Source organism: Suncus etruscus, chromosome 7, assembly GCF_024139225.1.
Source record: "Suncus etruscus isolate mSunEtr1 chromosome 7, mSunEtr1.pri.cur, whole genome shotgun sequence".
NCBI classification, from domain to species: domain Eukaryota; kingdom Metazoa; phylum Chordata; class Mammalia; order Eulipotyphla; family Soricidae; genus Suncus; species Suncus etruscus.
The window spans coordinates 66,976,569-66,990,734 of record NC_064854.1 but is presented as its reverse complement, the minus strand read 5'-3'; positions in this window follow the sequence as shown (position 1 = coordinate 66,990,734).

Below are 14,166 nucleotides of genomic sequence, written 5' to 3'. Positions count from 1 at the left end.
AGCAAATATATGATTGACTATGTCAAGTATGTGATACATTGTCTTTAAATAAAATAAATTACATTTTAAATAAGCCATTAGGGTCCAGAGTGATAGCACAGCACTAGGGCATTTGTCTTCCCCAACCCTGAACGGACCCTGAAGATTCCCAGCATCCCATATGGTCCTCTGAGCCTACCAGGAGTGATTTCTGAGCACAGAGCTGCAAGTAACACTGCTACATGTGACCCAAACTTCTCCCAAAATAAATAAAATTAAGCCATCATATTAAAGTAGAAGTCTTTAAAATCAGCAAGAAATTTTTACATTCTGATATGTGAATCATTAGAGAAAGAAAAAAATTAACTACAATAATGCCCCAAATTTCAAGTAGCTTTAAAATAAAAAAGGTGAAAGATATATGCCAAAAGCATTGTCACTATTCAAATAAATAAAAAACATAAATGGGGGCCCGGAGAGATAGCACAGCGGCGTTTGCCTTGCAAGCAGCCGATCCAGGACCAAAGGTGGTTGGTTCGAATCCCGGTGTCCCATATGGTCCCCCGTGCCTGCCAGGAGCTATTTCTGAGAAGATAGCCAGGAGTAACCCCTGAGCACTGCCGGGTGTGCCCCCCCCAAAAAAAAAACAAATAGAAAAATATTTCATGTTTATGCATTGGAGGAATTGTGAAAATGATCATTCAACCTTAAACACTATATAGATTTAATACAATCCCTACCAAAATTCCAATGGTGGGCTGGAGAGATAGTACAGTGGGTAAGTATGTCATCTGTTCCCCTACTAGGAGCTCCTTGCTAGGAGTGATTCCTGGCCACAAAGTCAGGAACAAGACTGAGAACCACTGATGTAGCCCCCTCAATAAATTTTTAATGGAATTCTTTAAAAATATAGAACAAATACTGCAAACCATCTGATGAAAGTCTGGAGCATGAAATCATAAATATGAAATTCCATTAAGTATGAAACCATAAAAAGCAACAAATCTTATGAGAAAAGTAAGATGGGAGGTACTCTATTCCCTAGTTTTAACATTATTGTAAATTATGATATCTCAATACCTAAGATACCCTACATAATGAGAAAAAAACTGATCACACACAACTGATAACATTAATAAAGCACTAACAAAACTCAGCACTAAACTAATAGCCCAGGTTTTCCTGCTTTACTCCCTGCCTGGTTTTCTGCTTTTCTGCATGAGGCAGCCAAGAAAGGCCCCAGCAGACATAATCTAATCAGAGCCCAGCACAAGCCAAGAAAGGCCCCAGTGGACATAATCTATAATCTCTTCAGGGCTCTGTTCAAGGTAGTCTGACTCTGCTCACAAAGGGTGGGGCCAGAGGATCTGCTTCATTTCACAACTATGTCATACTCTAGCCCAGGAACCCCCACCACAACACATTGTAAAGTCCACTCTACAAGTGTGTTAGTGGGGAAACAATACAGGACATCATGCATAGAGAAAGAAGATGGCAAATCTGATGACCTGAAAAGTAGAAACCACCTAGGTAGCCCCTCAGATAAGGAGATTACAATACAAATATGGAGGATGTTCATAGAACTCAAAGAAAGCATAGATTGAGCTGAACAGACCACAAAGATAGAAATCAAAATACTCCAAACTGAAATAACAGGACTGAAAAAAATCAGTAGATGAAATGAAATTTCAATAGAAAGCCTCTTCCACAGAGTAACAGCAGCTGAGGACAGAATCAGCAAGCTGGAAGATAAGATGCAAAACAACTCCATATAGCCGGAGAGATAGCACAGCAGTAGGGTGTTTGCCTTGCAAGCAGCTGACATAGGATATACAATGATTCAAATCCCAGCATCCCATATTGTCCCCTGTGCCTGCCAGGGGCAATTTCTGAGTGCAGAGCAAGGAGTAACCCCTCAGCACAACCAGGTGTGACCCCCAAAAAAAGATGGGGGCCAGAGCAAAAGCACAGCAATAAGGCGTTTGCCTTGCATATGGCCAACACAGGACAGACCTCAGTTTGAATTCCCGCATCTCATATATTCCCCTGAGCCTGCCAGGAGCGACTTCTGAACTCAGAACCAGGAGTAACCCCTGAGCACCACCAGGTGTGACACAAAATAAAAACAAAAACAAAACAAACAAAAACTCCATATATCAGAAGAGAAAAGAACCTTAAAGCAAATGATCAGATAATGGAAAAATTATGCAAAAATATGAACATATGAAAATAGAAGTCTTTGAACACTCAACAGAAACAGCATAAGAATCATTGGAGTCCCAGAGACCCAAGATGATAATCCCCAGGAAGAATCAACAGTCAAGGACATCATTACAGAGAAACTCCCAAAGCTAAAGACTGCATGCAACAAAATTCTGTATGCCTGAAGACTACCAGCTAAAAGAGACCTGAAGAAAAGCACCCCAACACACATCCTAGTCACAATTGTTGGCTCCCATTTACTCCTTTGTTGGTTATTTGTATATCCTCAAAGAGCTCCAGAATGAGAAATTGATTCCCATCCCCTTGTCCTCTTTTAGGGGGAGATCTTGGTAATATTTATCTGCAGCAAATAATCCACACAGACAGGAGGGTAAAGGGGTAAAAAGGTTGGGTGCAGAGAGTCCTTTGTCTGCCTACTACCAGCTCCAAAAAACACCAGGAGCCCGCCAGCAAACTCTGGCAAAAGACCTTGAACACCTCTCTCCCAAACTATGTATTTGGCTCTTAACAGCGCCACAACCTGAGAGGTCAAGGTGGGACAACAAGTCAAGGTGGGACAATCTTACAGAAATGTTTTCATATACAACAACAATGACAAATAGGGATAGAACTGAAAGCAGCAAGATCAGAAAGAGAAATTACATTCAAAGGAGCATCCTTAAGATGTACAGAAAAAAAGGGGGCCAGCGAGGTGGGCTAGAGGTAAGGTGTCTGCAAGCGCTAGCCAAGGAAGGACCGCAGTTCGATCCCCCGGCATCCCATATGGTCCCTCCAAGCCAGGGGCAATTTCTGAGCCCTTAGCCAGGAGTAACCTCTGAGCATCAAATGGGTGTGGCCAGAAAAAAAAAAAAAAAAGATTTACAGCAGACCTGTCACAAGAAACCCTCAAGGCCAGAAGGCAGTAGTGGAATATAGTGACAAAACCCAACAAAATGAATGCTTTGCCTAGAATACTGTACCCAGCCAGATTCACTTTCAGGTTTGAAGGAAGTATACATAGCTTCACAAATAAACAGCAGCTCAGAAACTTTACAGACTCAAAACCAGCCTAAAAAAACAAACTTAAAAGGTCTTCTTTAAGACAAAACAGACCAACAGACACAACAAAACTTCTACACAAAAATGACACTAAATCCCATGACAATTATCTCCCTCAACATCATGGATTAAATGTACCTGTTCAAAGAGAGAGTGGCAATATAAATAAAAAAGCTGAATCCAACATTTTGCTGCCCACAAGAAACACTCAGAACAAACATAGACTCAAAATCAAAGGCTGGAGGAAAATCATCCAAGTAAAGAAGACCCTTAAAAAAGCTGGAGTGGCCATATTAATATCAGATGATGCAAACTTTAGACACAGAAAATTTATAAGGGACAAAGATGGACATTTTGTACAAAGAATATGTACAATAGAAAAAATCACACTCCTAAACATATACACACTAAATAAGGGACCAGCAAAAATTTTAATACAACTGTTTCCAAATCTGAAAGAAGATCTCAATAGCAACACAATAATACTGGGAGACCTCAACACTACCCTGTCACTCCTTGATAGGTCAACCAGGCTGAAACCCAACAAGAATATAAAAGCTCTAAAAAGAGAAATGAAAGAAAGTGGACTAGTAGATACATATAGAGCACACCATCCTCAGAAAACTGGATACACATTCTTCTCCAATGCACATGGGTCATTCTCCAGGATAACCCACATGCTGGTTCATAAAACATCTCCATAAAGTCAAGAGGATAGAAATTGTTTAGATTATGGAATGATGGTGCAAGTGGTAGGGTGTTTGCCTTGCATGCGCTAACTTCAGACAGATAGCAGTTCGATCCCCTGGCATCCCATCTGGTCCCCCAAGCCAGGAGCGATTTCTGAGCTCATAGTAAGGAGTAACCCCTAAACGTCACTGGGTGTGGCCCGAAAAAAAAAGACAAAAGAAATTGTACAGACTACCTTCTCAGACCACAAGGCACTAAAATTAGAAGTGAACTAAAAAAGGACACAGAAGAAAAACTAACACCTGGAAATTAAACAGCTCACTACTGAATAACCAGTGGGTCAGAGATGAAATCAAAGAGGAAATTAAAACATTCCTGGAAACAAATGACATTGAAAACACAAATTACCAGAATTCATAGGTAACAGCAAAAATCATACTAAAAGGAAAATTTATTGCTTTACATGCACACATCAGAAAAGAAGAGGCCTATATAAAAAGCTTAATGACACAGCTTGTAAAATTAGAAAATGATCAACAAAAGGAACCAAAAATAGGTAGGCAGAGGAAATAACATAACTTAAGAGCTGAAATCGATAAAAACAATTTGAAATATCAACAAAAACAGAAGTTGGTTCTTTGGAAAAATAAACAAGAACGAAAAACCACTAGCAAAATTCACAAAGAAATGGAGAGAAACTTAATAAACTGGATTAGAAATGAAAAGGGGGAGATAATTATAGATACTGTAGAGATTCAAAGGGTAATTAGGGGGCCAAGAGATAGCATGGAGATAGGGCATTTGCCTTGCATGCAGAACAATGGTGTTTCAAATCCAGGCATCCCATTTGGTCCCCTGAGCCTGCCAGGAGTAACCCCTGAGCACTGCTGGGTGTGACCCAATAAACAAAAAACAAAAAAACACAAAGGGTAATCAGAGACTACTTTGAAAAACTCTATGTCAGAAAACATGAGAACCTGGAAGAAATGGATAAATTCTTGGACTCTTATAATCTTTCATGGTTAAACCAGGATGATCTAGCATATCTAAACGAACCCATCACTACTGAGGAAATTAAAATAGTAATCAAAAATCTTCCCCAAAACACAAGCCCTAGCCCAGATGGATTTACTAAGAAATTCTTTCAAACCTTTCTCTTTTTTTTTTGGTTTATGGGTCACAACGGGCAGCACTCAGGGGTTACTCCTGGCTCTATGTTCAGAAATCGCTCCTGGCAGGCTGGGGGGGGAGGGCGATCATAAGGGATGCCAGGATTTGAACCACCCTCCTTTACATGCAAGTCAAACGCCTTACCTCCAGACTATCTCTCTGGCCCCACTTTCAAACCTTTCAAGAGGAGCTGATACCAGTCCTTTTCAGGCTCTTTCATGAAATTGAAAAATCAGGAACGGGACCGGAGAAATAGCCCAGCGGTAAGGCATTTGCCTTTCATGCAGAAGGACGGTGGTTCAAATCCCGGCATCCTATATGGTCCCCCCGAGCCTGCTGGGGGCGATTTCTGAGCATAGAGCCAGAAGTATCCCCTGAGCACTGCCCGGTGTGACCCAAAAACCAAAAAAAAAAAAAAAAATCAGGAACACTCCCAAATAATTTTTATGAAGCTAACATCACCTTTATACCAAAACCAATCAGAAATGCTGCAAAAAAAAGAAAACTACAGGCCAGTATCCCTAATGAATGCCGATGCAAATATCCTCAACAAAATTTTAGCAAACAGGATCCAACAACTTATCAAGAAGGCCATACACCACAACCAAGTAGGATTCATTCCAGGAATGAACCAAGGATGGTTTAACATACGTAAATCAATCAACATAATACACTATATCAACAAAAAGAGAAATAAAAACCATATGGTTGTGTCAATAGATGCAGAGAGAGAAAGCATTCGATAAGGTCAAACACCATTCTTTTGTTTTGTTTTGTTTTTGTTTTGGGGCCACACCCAATGAATCTCAGGGGTTACTCCTGGCTATGCGCTCAGAAGTGGCTCCTGGCTTGGGGGACCATATGGGATGCCAGGGAATCGAGCCACAGTCCGTCCTAGGCTAGCGCTGGCAAGGCAGACACCTTACCTCTAGTGCCACCACGCCGGCCCCATCAACACCCATTCTTGATAAAAAAACAAAAACAAAAACAAAAACAAAAAAAAAACTTCTCATCAAGATAGGGAATGGAAAGGGGCCGGAGGAATGGGAATTTGCCTTGCATGCAGAAGGACAATGGTACCCTTACTTCTATTCAATATAGTGCTGAAATTTCTTGCAATAGCAATTAGGCAAGAAAAAAGATATTAAGGGCATCCAGATAGGAAAGGAAGAAATCAAGCTCTCATTGTTGGCAGATAACATGATACTATATTAAGAAAACCCTAAAGACTCTACCAAAAAGCTTCTAGAAACAATAGATTCATATAGCAATGTGGCTGGCTACAAAATTAATACCAAAAATCAATGGCCTTCTTGTAAAGCAATAATGGTAGAATAGAAATGAACATTAAAAAAAATCCGGGGCTAGAGTGGTGGCACAAGCAATAGAGTGCTTGCCTTGCACACGCTAACCTTGGACGAACCATGGTTCGATCCCCCGGCATCCCATTTGGTCCCCCAAGCCTGGAGCGATTTGTGAGTGCATAGCCAGGAGTAACCCTTGAATGTCACCAGGTGTGGCCCAAAAACAAACAAACAAACAAAATCCCATTCACATTAGTGTCACAAACTCAAATATCTTGGAGTTAACATAACTAAAGAGGTGAAGAAAAAAAAATACAAAAAAAAAAAAACCGACAAAACCCTGCTTCAAGAAATAAAAGCGGACACACAGAAATGGAGACACAATTGAAACAAAGCAAAGCAATGCTTTATTTTCATCTATCAGCATGCCCCAAGTGGCCAGGGCCATCTCACGAAGGAGACTGCAGGAGGGCAAGAACTTGGTCTGCCCACTCCTCCTGAGTACCTGCTTTCAGCTGTGAGACTGGTATGCCCATGACCCTTTGTGGGTCAGGGAGAAAATTGTACCAGCATCAAGGTGGGAGTGAAGCCTACCTTGATGTGGAAACCCCGGATCCACCCAAGTAGAAAATCTATTGGAAAAACTTCCTGGGCCTAGATTCCCAGCCCAAGGCATTGGAATTGGACTCTGGTGAAGGCTCAGAGCCACTTATTCATGATGAAGAAATTACCTTGAGTTTACATAGATATGAGAAGTTGACGTTCACATTGCCTTTGTGTGTGTGTGTGTGTGTGTGTGTGTGTGTGTGTGTGTGTGTGTGTGTGGTTTTTGGGTCACACCCGGCAGTGCTCAGGGGTTATTCCTGGCCCCAGGCTCAGAAATTGTTCCTGGCAGGTCCACGGGGGGACCATATGGGACGCCGGAATTCAAACTGATGACTTCCTGCTTGAAAGGCAAACGCCTTACCTACATGCTATCTCTCCGGCCACATTGCCTTTAATCTGGGGTGTTTCACTGAAATGTTCTCCAGCTGCCAATCAATGCAAATCCTTTCTAGAGAAAGGTACCTTTAGTCTAAGATAAAATAAATCCTGCAAATAACTGTTCAGGAATAAGAAATAGTACAAGGGGTAAGATCTTGGACTTGCATATAGCTAACCCCAGTTCTGTCTCTGCTTGGCCCCATATGGTCCCCAAACACTGCCAAAAGTGTTCTCTGAGCACAGAGACAGGAGTAAGTTTGAGTACTTCTAGGTGTGGTCCCCAAACAAAACTCAACCTTATTTTAAGTATAACTTTACCAAAAGACTGAACATAATTGAACATGAATAAGTAAGCTAGAAGGTAACTCATTTTTTTTTCTTGGTCACACCCGGAGGTTTTCATTGTTGCTCACTGGCCCTATAATCAGGAATTTCCCATTGTGGTGTGAGGACCATATGGGATGTCAGGTATTCAACCAGGTCAGCCCCGTGCAAGGTGAGTGCCTTACCCACTGTATTATCTCTAATAGTAAGTCACTATTGAGACAGTAGTATAGAAAGAAAGCAAACTGGAAGTACAACATGATTAAATAGAAAATCCATGGGCATGAGCTATAGTAGAGCAGGTAGGGTATTTGTCTTGCACATGACTTCCCTGAGTTCAATCCCAGACATCCAAATATGGTTCCTTGGCACTGCCAGGAGTAATCTCTGAGCAAGAGCAAGGAGTAAACCCTAAATGACACTAAGTGTACCCATCCCCCCAAAGAGAAAATAATTCAATCCTAAATTCTGTAAACAAGAAATTGGATGTGGCCAATATTTGAAAAGATAATGAAAATGTTGAAAAAGATCATGGGAGGGCTTGCCTTGCCTTGCATGTGGCCAGCTGGCCCCAAACCATATGAACCTCTGAGCACAGCCAGGAGTGATTCCTGAACATCACTAGGTATGGCAAAGTAAGGTAAGGCAGGGAAAGAGGGTGGGAGGGAAGGAAGAAGATAGAAAGGGAGGGACGGAGGGAGATAATGAATGGGGCCAAATAGTATAGTGATTAAGGCATTTGTTTTACAAGGAGCCACCTGGGTTCAATCCCTGACATCCCTTAGGCTCCCCAGAATACCTCCAGAAATAAGCTCTGAGTTTGTGGCCCAAAAATGAAACAAAAAAGTAATGAAAAAGAACTATAGCACTAAGAAATGTAATGGCTCTTGCAGAATAAAACCATACACAGTTATACAAACCATGATAAGAGTCCAGAATACCAAACAAAATCTTAAATTGAGCTAGAGAAAAACATTAAGTTAATGTATCACTTCCTCATTTACTTGCTTTTAGCAGTGCTGGGAATCAAACCCAGGCCTCATACATGCAAGGCAAACGTTCTGCCTCTAAGCCACATCCTAGAACCTCACTGCTTTTTTTGGGGGGGGGGAGGGTGAGTCACACCCAACAGCACTCGGGTTACTCCTGGCTCTGTGCTCAAAAATTGCTCCTGGCAGGCTTGGAGACCATATGGAATGCCAGGATTCGAACCCGGGTCTTTCCTATGTTGGCCACGTGCAAGGCAAACGCCTTACCGCCAAGCTATCGCTCTGGCCCATCCCTCACTGCTTTATTAACACTTAAATGTGAGTGTTGGTGACTTGTTACAGTGAAAAGTTATAGCTGAAACATTTCATTTTTATCACAAAGTCCTATAGGCAAGTAGTCAGTCAAAAGGTCTACAAGGGTAATTTGTAACAAATCCTTAGCTCTTGGGCCGGAGTGATTGCACCGCGGTCGGGCCTTTGCCCTGCACACTGCCGACCCGGGACGAACTGGTGTTCAATCTCTGCCAGCTCTTCTGGTCCCCAAGCCTGCCAGGAGTGATTTCTGAGCACAGAGCCAGAAATATCCCTGAGAGCCACCTCAGGGTGTGCCAAACAACAACAACAACAACAAAACCACCACAAAAACCAAGTCCTCTTTTACCTTTTACTTCCACTACCAAGATGCAACCATTTTGGGGCTGGAGAGATAGCATAGAGATAAGGCGTTTGCCTCGCATGCAGAAGGACGGTGTTTCGAATCCTGACATCCCATATGGTCCCCCGAGCCTGCCAGGAGCGATTTCTGAGTGTAGAGCCAGGAGTAACCCTGAGTGCTGCCGGGTGTGACCCAAAAACTAAACAAACAAACAAAAAAAGATGCAACCATTTCACCTTTAAGCCATTTCTAAATAACATCGTGTTTTCTTGAATTTTTATATTTAATGGTGTCTAATGGCATCCCAATGTTGAGAGACAATTTAACATTCATACCTGTGATGTTCAAACTCCTAGGGAGTCAAGTCGTCCTCTGGTTCAATCTTCTGCAATTTCTATCAGTATAGGAGAATTGAACCTAGAGAGGTTTTTCCTTCTGGGAGGTAATCCAAACACCCTCGAAACACATCAGAATATCTAACAGTGTGTTTTATGGGTGGAAGTTCTTGGGTTCATTACTTTCAGCTCAGACAGCCTGACTTTCAGAGGGTTTACAGATAAAGGTTGGACAAGTTGGTAGCCTACCACTTAGCTCCAATTAAACCCCTGGACACAGGCTCAATGAGCTTCCCTGCTTGACAATATTCCATGTCCCTGTTATAGGTTGATAAAGAGAGTAATTAATATGCAAATTCAATGAGTTCCCCAAAGTCTAACTTCTTAGTATGCTCAAAAATAGTAGGTTATTCAACAATTTAAATAAAATGCACAAACTATAGAGAATATTGATCAATTTAATAAAATTTTAACCAATGGTCTGCTAAAGGCACTAAAAATATAAATACAATGTAGTGAGAAAAATTATGTCATACCAACAACAATTATGTAATACCAAAGAATAAGTATTCAAAATATATTAAAATCTTTATAAGAGACTGAGAAAATATAAAGTAGCCAATAAAATGTGCAAAATAATATGAATAGAAAGAAGTTAACCAACAAGAATTGTCAATAGATTGAACATGAGCATCAACAGAACATAAATTTATGTTTTATAGATTTATTTTTGTTTTGGGGTCACACCTAGTGACGCTTAGGGATTACTCCTGGCTCTGCACTCAGAAATCACTCGGGGGACTGTCCCGTGACTGCTGTATGCAAGGCAAACACCTACCACTTTGCTCTCTCTCTAGCCCTGTTTTATAAATTTTATAAAATAAAAAAAAACTTTATTCCAGGTTCTGTTTAAGTTTAATGCGTTGAATATCTAATGCCTTTTGAAAAATACAATGTCCTTAGTTAACACTATGACAGTATAGCAAAGACAAATAAAAAAAAATAAAATAAAAACAAATTCTCAAATGTCAATAAAGGTAGATGCTCCCAGTCAACATGAAACAAAGTAACATTTTGACAATTTCCACAAATATCACATATTTCAAAGGAGGATACCAGGACCAAACAGATACATGATCAATAGGTAGTAAACTGGACACAGAAAGGACCACCTGTTCTGGCGGCCTGGGGATCGGGGTTTGAGGGTGGGGAATATGTGAGGCAGGATGGGAGGGGGGGGGCGGTGAAACAAACTTGGTGGTGGGAATTCCCCTTATTCAATCTTAAATGTACCTAAAATATTATTGTGCAAGTTATGTAAACAATATGGTCAAAACAAAAATTATATATTAAAAATCACTTATTTCAAATGCTAGTATTCCTTAATATAAATAAAGTACACTAAATGTTTTCATTTACTTTTAATATTAAACATATATTTTCTTAGAAAATTCTGAATCATGGGGCCAGAGATGTGGTGCAGCAGTAGGGCGTTTGCCTTGCATGCGCTGACCTAGGATGGACTGCAGTTTGATCCCTCATATGGTCCCCCAAGTCAGGAGCAAAAGAAAAGAAAATTCTGAATCTTCTGAGATAACATAGAGCTTATTTTTCTATTTTTTTAACCTTTTTTTTTTTTTTTTGGATTTTGGGCCACACCCGGTGATGCTCAGGGGTTACTCCTGGCTATGAGCTCAGAAATCGCGCCTGGCTTGGGGAACTGTATGGGATGCTGGGGGATCGAACCTAGGTTCGTCCTAGACTAACACAGGCAAGGCAGGCACCTTACCTCTAGCGCCACCATGCCAGTCCCTTATTTGTCTATTCTTTCTTACCTATCTTACCACATAGGAGAGGACACCACAAAAAATACATTTGTACAAAAAGTTCACAATAAATGCTTGTTTCAATTAGTTAAGGTGATGGATATTTTGTCATTTTCTTCCCACCTGATCAATGTTTCTGCTATTTTTGTTATTTTTTGGTAACTAGTGTAGTGTTCAGGAATAAATCTGGATTTGCTCCAAGGATCGCATGGTGCTGGGATTGCACCTGGGGCTCCTGGATTCAAACTATGCACTACAGATCTCTGAGTCAGAGTCAACTCAAGTTTCCTCTAGATTTTGTGGGCCAGAGCAACAGCACAGTGGGAAAAGCATTTGCCTTGCAAACAACCTTTGCTGATCCAGGTTTGATCCTCAGCATCTCATAGTCCCCTGAGCCAGCCAGGAGTGATTTGAGTGCTAAGCCAGAAGTAACCTTTGAGCACCGCCAGGTATGGTTAAAAAAAAAAAAAAAAAGATTTTATTATTTTATTATTTGTTTAGGAGACACACCTGAAAGTACTCAGGGGCTACCTCTGGCATGGTACTTGTGGGTTACCTGATGGTGTTCAAAGGACTATGGTATTGGGGAGTGAACCTGGGCCTGCCATATGCAAAGCTTGCACACTAGCCCTTTTAGTTACCTCCCTCCTGAGTCCAGTTTTCTTTTTCTTTCTTTCTTTTTTTTTTTTTTTGTTTTTGTTTTTGGGCCACACCTGGCAGTGCTCAGAGGTTACTCCTGGCTCTGCATTCAGAAATCACTCCTCAGGGAACCATATGAGTAGCCGGGATCAAATCTAGGTCTGTCCTGGGTTGGTCTCATGCAAGGCAAATGACCTACCACTGTGCTTTCACTCTGGCTCCACAGTTTTCTAATTTTCTTTTTTGTTTTTTGGTTTTTGGTTTTTGGGCCACACCCGGCGTTGTTCAGTGGTTAATCCTGGCTGTCTGCTCAAAAATAGCTCCTGGCAGGCACGGGGGACCATATGGGACACCGGGATTCACACCAACCACCTTTGGTCCTGGATCGGCTGCTTTCAAGGCAAACGCCGCTGTGCTATCTCTCTGGGCCCCAGTTTTCTAATTTTCAAATACCTAGTTGGAGACCAGAATTGCAGCTCAGTGGTAAAGCAGTTATATAAGAGGGTCCAGTTCAATCTCGAACACTAAAAAAACTGCATGTATTTATTATACAAATATAACATGTATTTCAAAGTCCTTGACTAATTTCCTAGATTTATTTTTGGTGAAGCAAGAGTTTTTTGGTTTGTTTTGGTTTGGTTTTTGGTTTTTGGGTAACACCTGGCAGCACTCAGGGGTTCCTCCTGGCTCTACGCTCAGAAATAGCTCCTACCAGGGTCTGGGGACCATATGGGATGCCGATATTTGAACCACCATTCTTCTGCATGCAAGCTATCTCTCTGGCCCTGAAGCAAAAGTTTTTATTCAACAAAACTTACTTAGAAAGATGTGAGAGGAAAAAAAGAGGGGAAATATGAACAAAGTGAACAGACTTCTCCAGAGTGGAAACAGGCAAGCCAAGAAACATAGCAAAGCAACCAATATATGTATTCCAAGGAGAATAAGGACCTGAAGTGCAAGCCTAGAATAATAATTTTTAATTAATATCTTTATTTAAGTATCATGATCGCAAAGATGTTTGAAATTGGGTTTCAGTTATAAAAAGAATACCCACCTTCACCAGTGCAACATTCCCACTACCAATGCCCCTATCTTTCTCCTCCCCCCAAACCCTGCCTGTATTCAAGACAGGTATTCTATTTCTCACTCACAACTCATGATAGTTGTCAGTGTAGTTATTTCTTTAACTGAACTCACCACTTTTTGTGGTAAGCTTCATATCATGGGCCAGACCTTCCAGACCCTCATCCATAGGTTTAGCTCAGACTCTGAAAAAGTTGGGGTTTATGGTGGGAAGACTGAAGACTGGGACTCCACCATGAATTGCCAAAGACTCATAATTTCAGCATTCTAAACAAGCAGTCACCAGATAACCCATCCGTGCCCTTCAGCTTCATCAATGAGACAGTGTGGATTAAGGTAAAATGATTTCTGCAAATTCACTTTACAGTTGATATTGACTATTCATAGCAAGCGATAGTCTTCCATTTATTTGCTGTTGATGTTGGTTACAACTCAGTGTATGTCACTATAACTTCAGATACAAAAGCAGTCTTTTTTTTTATAAGTTGTCTTTATGGGGCTGAAGCGATAGATAGCACAGCAGATAGGGTGTTTACATTGTGCAAAGACAACCTGGGTTAGATCCTCGGCATCCCAGATGGTCCCCGGAGCTCACCAGGAGTAATCTCTGAGCAAAGAGCCAGGAATAATTCTTGAACACCACCAGTGTGACCCAGAAACCAAAAATATTAAAAAATAAAAGGGGGGCCGGAGAGATAGCATGGAAATAAGGTGTTTGCCTTGCATGCAGAAGAATGGTGGTTCAAATCCTGGCATCCCATACGGTCCCCTGAGCCTGCCAGAAACGATTTCTGAGCGCTGCTGGGTGTGACCCAAAAACCAAAAAGAAAAAAAAATTTTTTTTTTTTACTGATCAGAGTTTACAAAGAAAGTCAAATCATTAATGACATTCAGTTTAGTCAATCAAGTCTGTGATACATTCGAATA